This window comes from Triticum aestivum, chromosome 3D (genome assembly GCF_018294505.1).
Source record: "Triticum aestivum cultivar Chinese Spring chromosome 3D, IWGSC CS RefSeq v2.1, whole genome shotgun sequence".
Lineage (NCBI taxonomy): Eukaryota > Viridiplantae > Streptophyta > Magnoliopsida > Poales > Poaceae > Triticum > Triticum aestivum.
The window spans coordinates 104,322,582-104,340,991 of record NC_057802.1 but is presented as its reverse complement, the minus strand read 5'-3'; the positions used below and the strand labels follow the sequence as shown (position 1 = coordinate 104,340,991).

General features: G+C 44.3%; 1 long non-coding RNA gene and 1 pseudogene across 3 annotated transcripts; both read left to right on the top strand.

Annotated features, from left to right (window-relative positions):
• Positions 1-615: 615 nt before the first annotated feature.
• On the top strand, positions 616-1,366 carry LOC123076180 (agamous-like MADS-box protein AGL80; annotated as a pseudogene).
• Positions 1,367-6,957: 5,591 nt separating this feature from the next.
• On the top strand, positions 6,958-10,909 carry LOC123077711 (uncharacterized). 3 transcript variants are annotated; one of them, XR_006436786.1, is made up of 4 exons: positions 6,958-7,590; positions 7,676-9,481; positions 9,583-10,244; positions 10,379-10,909. It is a non-coding gene; the product is annotated as an uncharacterized lncRNA (long non-coding RNA). The 3 variants fall into 3 exon arrangements; XR_006436787.1 differs by having other exon boundaries at positions 6,958-8,462; positions 8,557-9,481; XR_006436785.1 differs by having other exon boundaries at positions 6,958-9,481.
• The last annotated feature ends 7,501 nt before the right edge of the window (positions 10,910-18,410 follow it).

Below are 18,410 nucleotides of genomic sequence, written 5' to 3'. Positions count from 1 at the left end.
CTGAACTTCTATACACACGGACTATATATGGTTCTGATAGTGGATCTTGAATCTTGATGATCATAGGGTCAACATTTATATTGAATTTCTTATAATGGAAAATGGTGTAGTATTTCCTTGTCGAACATTTTGATTAGCTCTGAGCAATTATGTGAAAAGAAGATTTGTAATGTGATCATGCATCAACTTATCGACGTATATACTTGAAGTTGTAAATGTACGTAGGGAAGTCCCTTACGAGCATCTCTGTGTTAATCAGAACAAAAATCCGTGGTGTGATGATGTGTTCATCAAGCTATTAGCTAGCATCTCCTATGTTATGCGCGTGTAATTAAAGTTAAAAGTTTTAAGTGGATGCGAAAGAACAGATTGGCACAATTAAGACCGGGGTTGAAGATGTGCTAGCTATTCGATCACATTAACAAGCACTAAATCATGCGATCCCATCCATATCTGTAACAGTAATCTCTTATCATATCAACATTTCTTGGCACCCTCCAACCTCCTCATCCTGGCCGGTCCTCCACTATAAAACCACCTCTCCACCCATGTTTTCAACTCACCAAAACAAGCTAACTTTGTGTTGCATGCTTGCTTGCTGGAGGTCGGTCGGCAATGGCTCGCAAGAAGGTGACCCTCCAGTACACCCCCAATGACTCAACCCGGCGTGGTACCTTCAAGAAGCGCCACAGAGGCCTGATGAAGAAGGCCAGCGAGTTGGCCATCCTGTGTGACGTCAGGGCCTGCGTGCTGGTATACGACGAGGGCGAGATGGTGCCGGAGGTGTTCCCATCCCACGTCGGGGCGGTGAAAATCCTGAACATTTTCAAGAACATGCCGGAGCTAGAGCAGTATAAGAAGATGATGAACCAGGAGGGCTTTCTCCGCGAGCGCATCGACAAGCTCCGGGACCAGCTCCGCAAGTTCGGGCGCGAGGCCGGGACCACGAGAGATCCTCCTGCACAAGGCCATGTGTGGCAACCTCCCTAGCCTCATCGGCCTTAACATTGAGGAGCTCATCAGCATGGCCTGGAAGGTAGAAATGCTCCTCAAGGGCATCGGTGATCGCACCGCCAAACTTCACGGACGGCCGCCGGCTCCATACATGACTGGCAACATGGACATGGGATCTCTGGCGGTATATCAGTCGCCGCCTACACAGGAGGGCTGGCTTGACATGGTGAGGTCCGGAGGGGACCTCGGTGCTCTTGTTTGTAGTGGCTACTCTGGTAGCCACAACGCAGCAAGCACCACCTCCAGTGCCGGCTACTCCGGCGGTGACACGATGCAACCCTTTGATCTTGGGTTCGGTTGGCATTGGGGCACTGATCTTGGAGCGTCATCGAGTCCTTTCCCTCCCATGTAAGAAGGGAGATAATCCGCGGAGTGCACGACCAACTACGTGAGTCTTGTCCCATGTTGATCGCTTACCAACATATACACCTCTTATATGTTTCGTTTACTTTGTCGCAAGGGGGCCAATCCCATCTTGGCTCTCTCGTCGTGTCATGTCATGTCGTGTTATGCGCCATCTGTTTCATGGGAAGAATCTTTATTATATACTATACTATATAATTTATACGTTTCATTTAATTTTCCGCCATATGCTTAATTCTTAGAATCGATTTATGAAAACATTTTGTAAAACCTTGAAAAATATTTTTTACCTTTTTTTAGCTAAACAGAAAAAAAAATCGTAGTCTTAATGGGCCAAGTCATGGTCGGTCCATGTAAGCAGCTTCAAGCTTTTTCTCCGCAGCGGGCAGGGAGGAAGAGCCAGCGGGACCTCCTATTCAGTGCTGCAAGCGCCAGTTGTCGTTGCTGGCGCTCGCACGCGATGTGCAACGGCCGGCCCAGCAATTTGAAAAGTGCAAAACGCGAAGGGAAAAAGGTCATGTAATTAGGGAGTAGTGAGAGTCAAACTCCTGACGCATGATTCAATGACAAGCACACCAAACCACTCGACCAAGCACGGTTTGTTGACTTCGAAAGGAGATACTCCCTCCGTCCAAAAATACTTGTAATCAAAATGGATAAAAAGAGAAGTATCTAGAACTAAAATACATCTAGCTACATCCCCTTCGATCCATTTTGATGACAAGTATTTCTGGACGGAGGGAGTAGCTCTATTTGACCTCTGTCACCACAAACATTAAACATATAGTACTATTATATATCCGCTATAAATTATTGAATAAAGAAAATATAAATTTGAAAAGGCATTCACAAAAACCACGAATTGATAGAAATCCAATTTTTGAAAAGGTTTGTACCAATTTAAAAAGTTCGCAAAAATGGAAAAAGTTCAGCGAATTTGAAAAAACGTTCACCAAATTTGAAAAATGTTCACCAGATTTGAAAAAGGTTCACCGAATATTCTGAAAAACGTTCACCCATTTTGAAAAAAAGTTCATCGATCTGAAAAAAAAAGTTCATCAAATCTGAAAAAGAGTTCATCGGATTTGGAAATAGTTCATCAATTTTGAAAAAAAAAAGTATCAATTTTGAAAAAAGTTCATCAATCTTGAAAAAAAGTTCATCAAATTTGAAAAATAAGTTAATCGATTTTGAAAAAGGTTCATCAATTTAAAAAACGTTCATGAGTTTCAAAAAAATCTGTTCATCTATTTTGAAAAGAAGTTCGTCTATTTGAAGAAAACAATTATGAATTTGGAAAAATAAAAAAGAAAAGGACTGTGAAAAAAGAAAAAAAGAAAAAAGGGAAAAGAGAAATGGATGAAAAACGTGTAAGTCATCACACCTAGTGAGGTGGACAGGTTGGTTAGACGTCGATCGCTTGTAACCCACTACGCGGAGTTCGAATCCTATTTTGAGCGAATTGTTTGCAGTTTTCTTTCTCTTGTAGAGTTCAGGAAACAGAAGAAAGATTAAATACGGGCCGGCCCGCGAGTAGCTGCTGCAGGCGCCGGTTAGCAAAAACAGTACAAACCGGCGCCTGCAGCGCTAAATAGGAATTGCTAGCGCCAGCTTCTATTTGCTGGGAGGAGTTGGGCCGGCCCATGTATGGGGCCCCAGTTTTTATTCATTCATTTTTATTGTTATTATTTCTTTTCTGTGTTCTCCTTCTTCAAATGATTCAGGATTTCAAAAAGAATCTGAAATTTCGAAAATTGTAAAACTTTTAAAAAAGATCAAAAAATCATAAAATATTTGTGCATTCTAAAAAAGTTTCCTGGTTTTTTTAACATATTAAAAAAATTGTCATGATTTTGAAAACATGTTCAGGAAATAAAAAATATTTATCATTTGACGAAAATTTTGAAGAAATATTCTTATTTTCAAAAAATATTTGTGAAATTGAACAAATGTTCGCAAATTCAAAAAGGTTCATGACTTTTTTTAAAATGTTCTAAGAATTAAAAAATATACTCTGGGATTACATAAAAAGTTCATTGATTCAAAAAAAAGTCCCTGATTTAAAATACGTTCATGTAAAACAGTTCATGCATTTCATAAATGTTTGTCAAAAATAAAAATATTGGTGGATTCAAAAAAAATTCCCCAATTTCGGAAAATGTTCATCGATTCAAAAAATATATGTTCACAGGTTTAAAAAAATACAGAGTGTCAAACAATGTTCGTGAATTCAAAGAATGTTCAGGAATGTGAAAACAATCTTCACAAATTTAGATTTCAATTAAATAATTGAGAATTAAAAAATATTCATGATTTCAAAAAATATTCTCGAACTCAAGAAAAAAGGGAAAAGGGAAATTTAAAATAAAAATAAAATAAAAAAGAACATGAAAAAATGAAAAGAACAAAAAAAATAAAAGCTGAAAAATAGTAGTAATCTATCCCTACTAATAAAGCACGGATTGACTTTGTCGGGTTCACCATCATAATACGCTTTCTTCTCATGTCATAATACGCTTTTACGATTTGTATAGACAAAATCGTAATATAAACGAGGTGGTACTAATTTTATGGAATTTTTATCCATCGTCTAAGAAAATTTAGTCCGAAGGCCGCTACGCGCCCAACAGGCTGGGCCTCAACCTGATGTTCCGCACGCTGCCTCGGCCACATCGTCAAGATGGAAAAACGATTCCTGATGGCCGGCTCCTGCCACCGTCAGGGCGGAAAAAGAATGAAAACTAATCCAATCCACTTGTGAATCAAACTTCCAACCTCGGCTTCCATCTATGGGGAAGTAGCCAGCTGCACGGTACTATGATAGCATGAGATTCAATTTCTATTAGTCCCATATCGCTTCTTTAAATAAAATCAGCCAAGAAAGACCCGATAAATCCCACTCAAAAAGAAAGAAAAGATAACATAGAGGCAAGGAGGGGACAATCCAGACGCGGCGGATGGCGGGATTCGACGGTCGGCAGCCGGCAGGGTGCTCGTGCTGCCGGCGATGAACACACCACATAGAGGCAGGCAGGGAGGGGCCGGGGCGGTGATCGAGGTAGACTATGTCGGCGGCGGCTGCACATCGGGACTGGCGATCAGGAGGGTGCGGTGGCTTGTGTTGATGGGGACGACAGATCCAGAGTGGAGGCCAGCTCCGGACGCGGCGGATGGCGGGGTTCGTCGGTCGGCGGGGTGCTGGACGCTGGTGCTGTTGGCGACGAACACAACACAGAGCAGAGGAACTCAGGTACCAGCAGCACAGTCCGCCACCAGCTTCTCTCTTTCCATGTTGCGGACAGCCGCAGACTTTTCGGTTGGGCACGTACTGAGGACTGGAAGAGCGCACGCACGCTGCGGTCGTTTAGGACCCCACACCGGCACGTTGCCGGGACACTTGAGGAGCTGGCCTGCAAAGGCGCAGTACTGTGCGAGCACAGCCGCGCGGCCCTTCTCGATGGCGGCGGAGCCGGCGTCGGCGAAGGCGTACATGGTGGGCATCTGAATCTGGTAGTGGTATGTGATCCTGTTGAGGATGGACAGGGGATGTACTGACGCCTGACAAGACATCGACGGCCAGCGTTGTATGCGGTTTAACTCCATGCAATCAAGTTGAATCGTTGAATCGGTGACGAAGAGTTTGCTTGATAGCTGCTTGTGGATTCTCCCGATCAGAGAGAGTAGGCTGGTAGTACGAGTTACTCTGTATTTTCATTGGACGGAGCATACGCGGAATGTTGCAACGCCCGCCGGACAATGCGGCGTGTCCGCTTGAACCCGTTTGTGATGATGCAGTCAGCCCTGTGGCAGCTTTGCGGGTTTTTGTTTGACGGCGGAGCGGCGGGATGACCCGTCCATCTTGCAACCTGACGCAAGGGCGCGGCAGGCGCTGCTAGCCGGCGGTGCGGGACGCGGGAGCTGTGGCATGCGGTCGCTGCGCTGTTGAGACGTGGAGGTGGATTGGATTGGGTCTTCCCTGACGAAGACAATCTTCATGGTACCTGATGAAGACTGCCGCTATAGCTGCATGAGCGCGACCCCAAAAAAATGTAGTACATTTTTTTGCGGGAAGAAAAAATGTAGATGTACACGTACGCACAGGACGCTCTTGCTCTTAATGAAAAAACTAACTATACACATGAGTCTTTGTTTTGCCACAAAGATAATCCTATTTCGGGTACAATGACCAACCAAGAGCATGTAAAAAATAGACTTTGTGTCAGAAAATTAAATAAACTCACAATGACAAAATAAATTTTCAATATCTCTAAGAAAAAGAATGAATTTGAGGTAACCTAAATTAATTATTAGCCTCCTTAGATTTCTTCAATTTAAAATTGTACCAGCAAAAATAAGGTTTGAAAATGCAGAAATTTTGTTGGAAATGTCATCAATGAGATTTTGTATAGTAAAAAACTCTCTTATTTTGTGCACAAAGACTACAATTAACATGCTAAAAATCGACACTAGCAGTAGATACACTATAGCTATAAATCTATGTATGAAATAATGCATGTCTTAGTAACTATTTTTGGCACTATTAAAGTTGAATTGTAAATTAAGCTTTCACTGCTTATGCTATTAGTGCTTCACCATATTGAAGTGATGGGCATGTACCCATGGAGTGTCTTAAACAATTATTATTACGCCAATGATTTTATTTCTCTCGTTGCAACGCATGGGCATGTTGCAGTACAGCTCAAGGCAGATCGTAGATTACATGGCTAAGCAGCCCACCTGTTTTTTGTAATTGTTTGTTGTGTTATTTAAATTAAATTGGTTTATGTATTCTGCTGGAGCAGTCACATGTCATACTAATCTCAGAAGAACAATTTCTAATTTAATGGTTAATGTATTGTTGGTCTAAAATGAAAATCCCAAACAAAAACAGAGTCACAATTTGTATTTATGCTACGAATAATGGAAGTTTCAAATGCTAAATTTAAACTAAGATTTTTGGAATAAACTGTTGTCTCTCAAGCTTGTCTCATGTAAGCCATCAACTAAATGTATTATATTAGCATGAATAATTGTTAAGTGCAACCAGTGGTCAGTTTTATTTGATTTTGAATAAACAAGGTGGGCTATACATTATATGATCTCAGTAGCTTGATTTGAACCCCGTTGCAACGCACGCGCCCTTTTGCTAGTCTCTCCCTAATTTTTTAATAATAATAATAATAATAATAATATAATAATAATAATAATAATAATAATAATAATAATAATAATAATAATAATAATAATAATAATAATAATAATAATAATAATAAAGCACGGATTGACTTTGTCGGGTTCACCGTCACAATACGCTTCTTTCCGTGAATTTACGCTTTCAGTTTGAATTTAAAACGTATATACGATAAGTGGTACTAATTCTGGAACGAGGCGACGTGCATGGAACATTGGTGGGTCTACGTTATTGGGCCTGTAAAAACTTAAATATGTATCCCGCCCGGTTCCGTCACGTGGACCGTAACAGATGCAGATTCCTGATCTGACCAAACATGTCTCCAGCTCAAGATCGATATAAAAAGCCAGCCCCTCGCAACCGGGCCTGACACAACACGCGATGTACGCCGGCGCTCGCACGGTCGCCCAAGTAGGCGCCATGATTTGGGCGACGAAGTTGGCCACGACTGGCGCCACCGGGTACGCACCGCTTGTGCTCTATCCCGTGCCGTTCAAGGCGCTGCTGCTGGGCATGGGCTTCTTCTACCTCCGTCACCCCAGATTCCGCGGCGACATGCCCTCCGCCGGCTTCAACTTCTTCTGCCGCCTGTCGTCGCTCTCCGACCGGGTGCTCTAGCTAGGATCGATCGATCGTTGTTTCTCTTTGAGGTTTTACTGTTGCAGTACTGTGATCCACTACTGCTTGGTGGGATCGTTGTCCGAGATCGCCGTGTCTCGAGGTTCTGCAACCCGCGAGACGAGGCCGCACGGATCGTGGACTGCGGCAGCGGGGCTGTCTATGGCACAGACCGGCAGTTCCAGGGGCGTGCAGTGACTGCTCCCCTCTGTCTCCATGTCTACCTGCTTCGTTGAGGGAGATGACGAGCCTGAGCGAAGGCGCTCAATCATTGTGTATATCCAGATTAGCATGAATCCAACAACAGGGGATTGTATAATTCTAAACGGCCGCCTGCTACTCAAGCTCATCCCCTGCCTCTTCGCTCCTCCACCATGGGGTGATCAATCACTCAAAACTCACAGGTACATCTTATTCTGATCTATCAAGTGCACGCGTGCGTGTGGGTGAGGAGCTGCCCTTTTCTGACTTGCATGGCAAGTTCTGCAGCTGCATATGATTTCTTCAGGACCATCAGCATGGATGTTCAGGTATGGATTTCTTTCCGGCCATCCACACTTACGCCAATATATATGCATGCAGATAATAATTATATTAAGATGTGTCTGTGTGTTATCACCAATGAAAAAAATAGCGCGCTACAGAAAATAGCGTCACCCCTAAAAATATGCTATTTGCGTGCTATAGCGCGCTATAACGTGCTATTAGCGAGACATTATACATTGAAGGATTTAGCGAGACAATTCTCTACACGCTATAGCGTGCTATTAGCGGCGTTATAGCGCGCTATTTTATTCAGTGGGTATCACACAATTCTACCACTACATTGGACGAGGATGAGATGATTGGGCTAAAGGCTTGGCACCATATTTATTGCCAGACAAGATAAGTTATCCACATTACTTCCTTCCTGGTCTGCTTGGAATATAGGAAGTATGTGTACTTTCTATACTATGAGCATACGTTTTCTTAATCAAATATATATCATTGCATTTTCAGCCATGCATGTGAATGCTTAGGAAGACACAACATAAATAGTTCAGTTTTGTTGTTGTTCAATTCTATTTAACAGATGCAGACCCACACATAAATTCAATTTTTTACTGACACTTTTCTACAGAGAATGCTTTCCATTAATATTTCTCCTTGATAATTTATTTTCCCCTTGGCATTCATCCACCTTATCGAATCTGATAAATTGATCTTGACTACCAATCTGTCTAATGTAATCGATGAAGGACATGGCATTAGCAGGAGTCAACATACTGTGCGAACGGTGAGCAAAACCCTATATTTTTCAAATATTTCTTTTTTTTGCGCCACAACTGCTCAGTGAATCAGCAGTTTTGTTTCAATATGGTTACAACCAGCCATCAAAGCAGAAGATAGGTGGATTGTTGAAAAAGGTTAGTGGTCTGCGATTCACTTTTGGGCATGAGGACATCCGTGCGAGCATCTTCAACCTGCTCTTTTTATCAGCTCACAACGCATGGTTTATGTCTGTCTGATTACTCAAGTTGCGGCCATGCGTTACATTAGGATTAAACAAATAACAGAAAGTTAAATACTCAGAGGTCGACTCTACCATGAAATTTTAACCTCTTACTGCAAATGTGATAAAATTTGTACTGCATTACATGCATAAAAATAGAGCCACCATGTGAACCATGTAGTTCTTTTCTAAAGACTACTTTTATTGTTTTTCTTCTTTACACCACTAATCTGAATATTTTGATGTACTGAATAATACGTGTCTCGATTCCAGACTTTCTGTCTCAGTGGTAACAGCTAATCAAAGTTTTGGTAGCTTAAAAATAAATTTATATTATTTTTCAATTTAACTAAAAAATTGCTAGCATAGAGGCATGGCAAATTTGGCTTGCTTTGTACTATAACAATTTTGTAGGCATAACTTAGATGTGTTCTATTCTGGTAGGAGGGTGTAGGGATAATTTTTTTCGTTGCGAGGCACATGATGGGATTGCTAAAGGTGTGTGCTAGATTGTGACGATCAGGCTCATTACCTGAGATTGATCGTGTTCGTCATGAATAGATGGACAACATGACCATGATGGCGAAGAGAGTGGTAACACCAATGGGTCACTTGGAACATGCGATGATTTGTTTTTTCCCGTTGCAACGCACGGGCATATGAGAGTGAAGACATGCATAGGGTTGTTGCTTCCTACTGGTACATAACTATTTTCTTTGTACAAGTACTATGTTGATTCTTCAGAGATCTCGTCTTCATGAGACTAGCGAAGGGGGTATAGGTTAGGAAGAAGGGGAGATGAGGTGAGTTTCTGAAGTTCACCATTCAATCCAAATATCACAAAAGGTGAGCATTACTATTCAAAGGGTTGACTAATTAATTAACTCTTAATCTATTTTTATAGGAATTAACAAGATAGTATATGGGCCGAATAATTTTGAACTAGCTACTATTTCTACATGGAGTGCCATGTTCAAATAGAAGAAGTAAAGTTGTGGTGGGTTCTGAGCCATGCTTCAGGAAAGGGGTGTACCATATTATTTTTCTTCCGTTGCAACGCAAGGGCATTTTTGCTAGTAATAATAAAAGCCGGTTCCAAAACCGGAAAGAGCTAGTGGGCAGGAGTAAAGCGCCGAGGCCGGTGCAAAGCGTACGTGTCGGTTCTCGATCTCCCACCGCGGTGCGCCGTTGGAGAGCATGCTGAAAATGGGCAGACATTGGTCTAACGCGGAGTAAAGCCGCCGGCCGCTGGGTCTTATCATCCTCTCCACGCCAGACGCCATGTTCGCCTGCCCCCATCCATCGTGCGCCTGACTGATGCATTGCCACCGTTGCCTTCATCGCTCGCCCTTCTATAAGTGCAGCCATGCTTCAGCTGGTCTGTTTCGTCTCATCCATCCCGTACGTACGTACGTCGCCCCAAGCTAGCCAACAACCAGTGTGTGCTTGAGCTTGAAGACTCGAAGCGCAGCTCCAACTTTAGGCGGGAGAGAAGAGCGATGGACTCGGTGTGCGCCGCCGCGGTGTTGCTGCTCGTCTGCACGGCCGGCGCGCTCGTCACCCACGGTGAGACAAGACGCGGCTGCGTCCCTTCTGCTCGTCTCTTGGTTCTTGAATCACGGCCGGTTCGCTGCATATCACTCTGTGTCAGTTTATTCTGCCTGATGAATCTTCTTTCCGTCGACGACGACCTGATGCAGCTGCAGGAGTCTCGGCCAAGGAACCGTCGCCGGGCAGCAGGGTGCGGCCTGACTTTTGTTCAACGACCTACATTGAGCTCGATAAACCTTGCACAGACGAGCTGTGCAATGCTGAATGCATGAAGCTCTTCCCAGGCCCCGGCGGCTGCGAGAAAGGCAAGTGCCTATGCGGTTTCTGCTGAAGAAGAAAGGCCTACTCCCTTAACGGGCGTAGCAGTGTACTCACTCCGTTTCATATTACTTGTCGCTGATTTAGTACAAACTGATTTAGTACAAAAGGGAGTAGTACTCAAGTCAAGTGCTTCGAAACTTTCCCTAGCTGCTGCCTTCCGCTCCATTTGGTCATCTTTTGGCCTTGTATCATCCAACTTATTTCCTTTTCCTTGTTGATTGAGTAGCAACAAGGCCGGACGAGAGCCTTCTGTCTAGAAAAATAATAATGTATTTCGTTTGATTCTGTCCGTTTGTATGCACTGGCTGGCCGATGAATGAATGTTAGTCACCACCGTGTGAGCGTTAATTACTATCCAAGTCACCGTACTCCTTATATAAGCACTTATATATACAGCATGATCCTACGTCTTGTACCAACGACCAACTGTTCCGGTCATCTGGCTGCATCCGTGCGTGCCCGAGTGATTTGATGGCTTGTTCCATCTTGTGCACTCTGCTTGTGATGGGCACCGCGGTGGTGATCGGCATGGCTCACGCCGGCGACCCCCTCACCGCCGGCTTCACCCCTGTGAGGCTGACGGAGTCCCAGTTCGTTGTGCAGAGGCCTTACGACGTCCCGCTCGACGCGCGCTACGAGTTCGCCGGCGGCGTGCGCCGGATGTGGGCCTACTCCACTGACAAGCCCATGAGCGCCACCCACCATGACCTGCGGAGGGTGCTCGCCGGCGGCGTCTACGACCGGTGGCTCCGGCTCAACGTCGTCCATGACGTGGGGGCGCGCAACGTCACCGTGTTCGTCGACGGCGCCGAGGTGCTGCGCTCGCGCAGCCACGGTGCGCCCGGCGCACCGCACTACTTCAAGTTCGGGGTGTACAAGCAGTCGCACCACCACCCGTCGGACCGCATGGAGTCGCGATGGAGGAACGTCCGAGTCTTCACCAAGCATTGAATCACGCGATGGGTCGGCAGTTGGTTGTTTTGATTGGTTCCAACTCCATTCATTCGCAACTCTCAGATGTTGCATTTTAAAACAATTTTCATCCATTATATTTCCCTTTGGTGTGTGTGTTAATTTGGACGGTGCTGTAGAAATAGAATTGAAGAACTCTTTTTTTTTTTGCGGAAAATAATTGAAGAACTCAACGGCCGTAATCATCGATGAATGTGTACAAGGCCTAACCGAATCCTATCTACATGCCACGGTTTCAAGACAATTACACAATTACGGTTAGAGTTCGTCTAGGACACATAGGTGAGACATAATTACGTCACATCTAAGATGATGTCATGTGTTTCTAAATCCTGCTCCACCTCGTGTCGTTATTTGTTGTTGGTTGTCACTTGGATGCGGTTACCCTTAATTTTTATGAAAACTTCGTCACACACCAGGGAGCTCTCGCGTATTCATAATAGAAGAAAAGATTTGATCTAGTTTATAAGGGAGATCCGACCCGAAAACCACAAGAAGGGTGTTTTAGGGATCCATGTTCAAGAAATCGACCGGTTAACCAGTTAATGGACGGACGGCACGGGCGGCTCCCGATCCAGTTTCTTCGGGACCTCCCCACCTCTCTCGCTTCCCTCGCCGCCGCCGGACGACGCTGCCGGGCAAAGCCTGTGTGGCTGACGGCGGCGGCGGGGCTCCGGGCGATGGCTTCTACGCAAGGCGCTGAACGGCGCGCGAGGTGAACAACAACTCAGCAGCGATCTTCATGCAACGTCCGAAGGCTAGAGCGATCTGCGCATGGACATGCAGCGGCAGGCGATCTGTGCACAGGGACATGCATAGGTCAATGGCTAGAGCGATCTGGGATTCTGAACTGGGCAGCATGGTGATGCCTTGGCAATGGCCTGGGTGGAGATGACCATCCATTCTCCTCCAGCAGCCTGCGGTCAAGATCATGCAGGTTCGGACCGAAGCTTCCTCCGGCTGTCCAGTACGTTGAGCATGGCAGCGTTGGTGATAAGGGTCATCTTCCCAAGCGACCCAAGACGCTCGCCGCTGTTGCCGCCGGCAGATCACAAGGCCGAAGGAGGTTGGTGGTGGCGCCTTGGGACTTACATCGGTTGACCGATGCTTGTCACTTGGCCGCAGGTGGTTCGTCCGATCGATGCGAGGGGGCAATTTTCGTCCTGACCATGGCGGCACCGTCCGGCCACTCGAGCCGCAGATTGCAGTGGCCATTCAAGGGTCTTCATGAGAGTTTTTTCTTAGGATCCACTGGTTGTTGCCAGCAGCTCGCACTGGCGAGGTTGTGTGATGTAACCGGAAGGCTCCATTGGGAGTTTCGGTGGCTCTCAATCTGGCCAGTTTGCATTCAGCGGTGAGATAAATTCTATGGACGACGGCTTGACGCAGAGGAGATGGTTGTGCAGCGGCAAGCCATGCCGGCATGTAAAGACTGTGCCTCACTTTTAGCTGCTGGGATCGCGGAAAGTGGTGGCGACAACATGATGACTTTGATTTGGTGGTGCTTCTTGAGTACCCGGTCTCGAGTTCCGAGGTGAAAACCCTAGGTCTGACCTGAATTGGTTATACCTGGCGATGGCGATGTTTTTGCGTCGTTACCTTGATGAAGGCATTGCTCGGATGTGCTCGGACTTGTTCTTCAGGGTGAAAACCTAGAGTCTGACCTTTGTTGGTCGGGTCCAGTGACGGCGACGTTTAAGCGTCGTTTCCTTCCTGAAGGCGTTGCTGTTGAAGAAACTTTCTCGTTGCGCTTGTTCTGTCAAGAGATGGTTGGTGCGGATATGGTCGTTGATGTAGTTTATCAACCGTTGTTTTGATCGTTTCAGAGTGTTTTTTCTTTTTCTTTTCCCTCGCTTAGGCATAGCTTGAGTCTTGTATGACTTTGCTCTTTGCTGGCGTTTTTTTTCCTCTTTTGTGTGTGTTGGTGTTGGCTGTGTGCATCCTGGTTATGCAGAGGCCGGGTGTGTGCTCAATGTGTTTGTATCCCCTTGATGCTTCATTTTGAGTTAATAAAATCCACCCTTTGTCGAAAAAACCAGTTAACTGGCCGATTAATTTCTGCTCCAAAGGTCACCCAGTAACTCAAACAGAAGAGATACGTTTTTTTCAACCGGGCTCACACCCCTTTTCATTAATTTTGCAATCAACGAAAATGCATCAGTCTGTCTGGAGTATTAGTTCATCACAACTTTTCACTTACTAAGCACGAAGCCATATAGGACATCTACCAGCACAAAAGGGACTGAAAGGGGGGAGCGAGTTGGTGCATCGTCAGGAAACCCACTGCATGATGAGCCTGAAACGGACCATCAGCTATGGGCGAAAACCCGACGACACTGCTAACCACTGCTCAAACATAGGACCGTCTAGGGAATAAGACTCCGCAAAAGAGGACCAGCAGACAACATATATAATCCAGCGGGCATCAGACCCCAGTGGATAAAGGCTGCGCTAAATAGGATGAAGAGTTAGACAATCTGGATACCATCACCATCTCCCAGAAGAAGCCTGCCGCACGAGTATGATCTGTCCGCCAGAGCAGCCGCCACATGAGCTAGCCTCTTCACACCAGACTGGAACTTAGTCTTGTCGTCCTCCTTAAGCAACCCTGCCCAATATAGCATAAACGAGCAAGCGGTGAAGACAGCCTCCAAGGGAGTGCGAGCATCATATTTTTCAAAAGTAACTTTGTTACGTAGGCACCAAATCCCCCAGCAAATGGCGGCAATTATCATCATATAAAATTTCTTCCCTCTCAGAAAGAGTTTGTATAGCCAAGCCAAGCTTTGCCAGAGAGATCGAGGGCAGCAGGAGACCCCTGCTGTCAATCCTAGCACACCCCACCGTACGGGCGAGCGGGCTGGTGAAAAAAGATGGTTAGCAGTTTCCATGTTCATGCAGAACGAACACACATGATTCCCCGCCCAATTCCTATGGTGCATGTTGTCGCGCGTAAGCACATCGTTTTGAAACAACTGCCACAGAAAAATCTTTATTTTCAAGGGGATTGCAGCTTTCCACACCCATTTGTAATTGGGACCAGATAAATTTCTCTCCAGCCATTCGTATACAGATTTAGTGGTAAATTTACCCTTACTAGTCAAAGACCAGGATACTGAATCTGGATCCTCATTCAGAGGTCTTTTTTTAGCCTCGAACACCACCCACTTCCATTGTTCCTCCAACTCACCAAAAAGCCTATGCCCAAAGGTAAGTTCATAGTTATTTGCCACGAAAGAGGCAACAGTGCAATCTTGGTTATGACAGATGTCAAACAGAACAGGGAAACGATCCTGTAATATACTGCTATCCAACCACGGGTCATGCTAGACCCTGGACAAATCCCCACTATTGATGTTAATTTTCCTCCCAGCCATATAAGTTTCCTTGACCTTCATGATGGCTTTTCAGCAGGGAGAATCAGAAAAAGGCTACGGATATTCGCAGCTGTTTTGTTTCCAAAATATCTCGCCCGAATAATACGTTGCCATAGCCCATCACTAGTTTCGAGCTTCCACCACCATTTCACAAGGAGACTGATGTTCTGCTTATGAAGATCCTTTATACCCAAACCACCAATTTTTTTGGATCGACAAAACCTAGTCCATTTAACCATATGGTAAGCATGTTTCTTATTCTTCCTCCTCCAAAACAAGTGTCTACAGTGCTTATTCATTTTTTCAATAAAGGTTTTGTTAAAAAGGAACATGGACAACAAGTATGATGGGACTCCATCAAGACTGGAGTCTAATAAGGTAAGCCTAGCCCTGGATGAGGCTGCATAGGCCACCCACGCATCCAGCTTTTTGATCATCTTAACATCTAGGAAGTCCAACTCGATGTTCTTAAGAGTGGAATAGGTGACTGGCACTCCTAGATACCTCATAGGTAAAGTGCCCACCCGACAACCAAACATCTTAGCATATACCAAGTCGGTTTCATTATCCCCTCCAATAACAAATACTTCGCTCTTTTCAAAGTTTATCTTTAACCCTAACATAAGCTCGAAAAGATATAACAGCAATTTGACATTGACAGCCTTGTCAATGTCATGCTCGAAACTCAAAACTGTTTCATCAGCGTATTGAAGGATGCCCACCCCTCCCTCAATTAGCTCAGAAGCCAGTCCTTTGACGAGATCATTTTTTTGAGCAGCAAGTACCATCTTAGTAAAGCACTCCGCTGCAAGGTTAAACAGGAAAGGAGAATGTGGGTCGCCTTGTTGCACCCCTTTGGCACTTTGGATATATGGTCCTATCTCATCATTGATCTTCACACTCACCGTACCATTCTTAAGGATTTGCGATACCCACCCGCACCACTTGGAATTAAAACCACGTTTAACATGACAATCAAGTAGGAACTCCCAATTAACTTTGTCACAGGCCTTCTCGAAATCGATCTTAAGAACTACTCCCACATGCTTTTTCACATGAGTATAGTGCAACACCTCATGTAAAGATAAGATACCATCCACTATATGTCTCCCTTTAATGAAGGCATTTTGTTGGATGCTAAAAAAATTGTTAGCAAACTTGCCGGCCCTAAGATCCATGACTTTAGTGATCAATTTATAAGGGCAATGTAGAAAACAGATACGTCTATACTGCTGGATTTTTTTAGCATATGTTGATTTAGGAAGCAGTGTAATAATACCATAGTTCAAGCGCTACACATCCAGCTTGCCTTCATAGAACCATTTAAACAAGCTGAAAAGGTCCGGGCCCACCACATCCCAACAATGTTGGTAGATTTCAACAGGGATATTGTCCGGACCAGGGGCTCGATTAGATTTCATCTCAAATAAAGCCTTTTTAACTTCCTCAAGAGAAAAAGGTCGAGTCAGGTCCTCATTATCCTCAGGTGAGATTTTTTCATCCTGGGACCAAAGAGAAGCATCAATGTGGCAAATATTGCCAAGGGCCGGTCCAAACAGATCTTTATAATAGTTAGTAGCATGGGACAATAAAGTTTTGGTCCCTTCTACAATCACAGAACCACATTCAAGCGAAATCATAGAGTGTTTCCTATGTCGCCCGTTGGCCACTTTATGAAAAAATCGATGTTATTATCTCCTTTCAGAAGCCATCTCTCATTAGAGAATTGATGCCAATGAAGTTCTTCTTCTACATATATATCATTAAGCTCAACTAGGATATCCAGCTTCCTAGTATAAGCCTCCCCACATAGACCAATAGTTTCCTAAAGTTTTTCTAATCCTTGCAACTCAAGTTTAATAAGATTCTTCCTGATTTTATTGTGCCCAAAAATATTGGACCTCCAACCTTTGAAGAACTTTTTAAACCTCTTCAATTTAATATTTAAAATTTCAATAGGATCCTTAGTATAAAGTGGCTTAGACCAGATCTCAGCCACTAAGGGAAGGAAGTCTGTGTTATTCAACCAGGTATTATCAAATTTAAAGCACCTATTCCCCGGGGTCCTAGATGATGCCACCCCATCCAGAAGTAATGGGTTATGGTCAAAAATCTCCTTGACCAACTTATGAACATAAACAAGTGGATATAAATCCTCCCAGTCAGAGGACATCAAAACCCTATCCAATTTTTCTAGGGTAGGGTGTTCTTGCTTATTAGACCAAGTGTAACAACCTCCTGACATACTGATCTCCCTCGGCCCTAGCAAGTGAATGACAGAATTAAACACATCAGAAAAATGGGACATGGTTTTTTTTGTTCTTCTCCCCACTATGACGCAGAATATTAAAATACCCCCCCCCCACTAAGTAAGGAATAGGGGTATTACGGCACATAGAGGACATTTCTGAAGGAAATATGCCCTAGAGCCAATAATAAAGTTATTATTTATATTTCCTTATATCATGATAAATTTTTATTATTCATGCCAGAATTGTATTAACCGGAAACTTAGTACATGTGTGAATACATAGACAAACATAGTGTCACTAGTATGCCTCTACTTGACTAGCTCGTTAATCAAAGATGGTTAAGTTTCCTAGCCATGGACAAGAGTTGTCATTTGATGAACGGGATCACATCATTAGGGAATGATGTGATTGACTTGACCCATCCGTTTGAAGGAAATATGCCCTAGAGGCAATAATAAAGTATTATATATTTCCTTGTATCATGATAAATGTTTATTATTCATGCTAGAATTGTATTAACCGGAAACATAATACATGTGTGAATACATAGACAAACAAAGTGTCACTAGTATGCCTCTACTTGACTAGCTCGTTAATCAAAGATGGTTATGTTTCCTAGCCATAGACATGAGTTGTTATTTGATTAACGGGATCGCCTCATTAGGAGAATGACGTGATTGACATGACCCATTACGTTAGCTTAGCACCCGATCATTTAGTATGTTGCTATTGCTTTCTTCATGACTTATACATGTTCCCATGACTATGAGATTATGCAACTCCCGTTTACCGGAGGAACACTTTGTGTGCTACCAAACGTCACAACGTAACTGGGTGATTATAAAGGTGCTCTACAGGTGTCTCCAAAGGTACTTGTTGGGTTGGCGTATTTCGAGAATAGGATTTGTCACTCCGATTGTCGGAGAGGTATCTCAGGGCCCACTCGGTAATGCACATCACTATAAGCCTTGCAAGCATTGTGACTAATGAGTTAGTTGCGGGGTGATGTATTACGGAACGAGTAAAGAGACTTGCCGGTAACGAGATTGAACTAGGTATCGAGATACCGACGATCGAATCTCGGGCAAGTAACATACCGATGACAAAGGGAACAACGTATGTTGTTATGCGGTCTGACCGATAAAGATCTTTGTAGAATATGTGGGAGCCAATATGGGCATCCAGGTCCCGCTATTGGTTATTGACCGGAGAGGTGTCTCGGTCATGTCTACATAGTTCTCGAACCCAAAGGGTCCGCA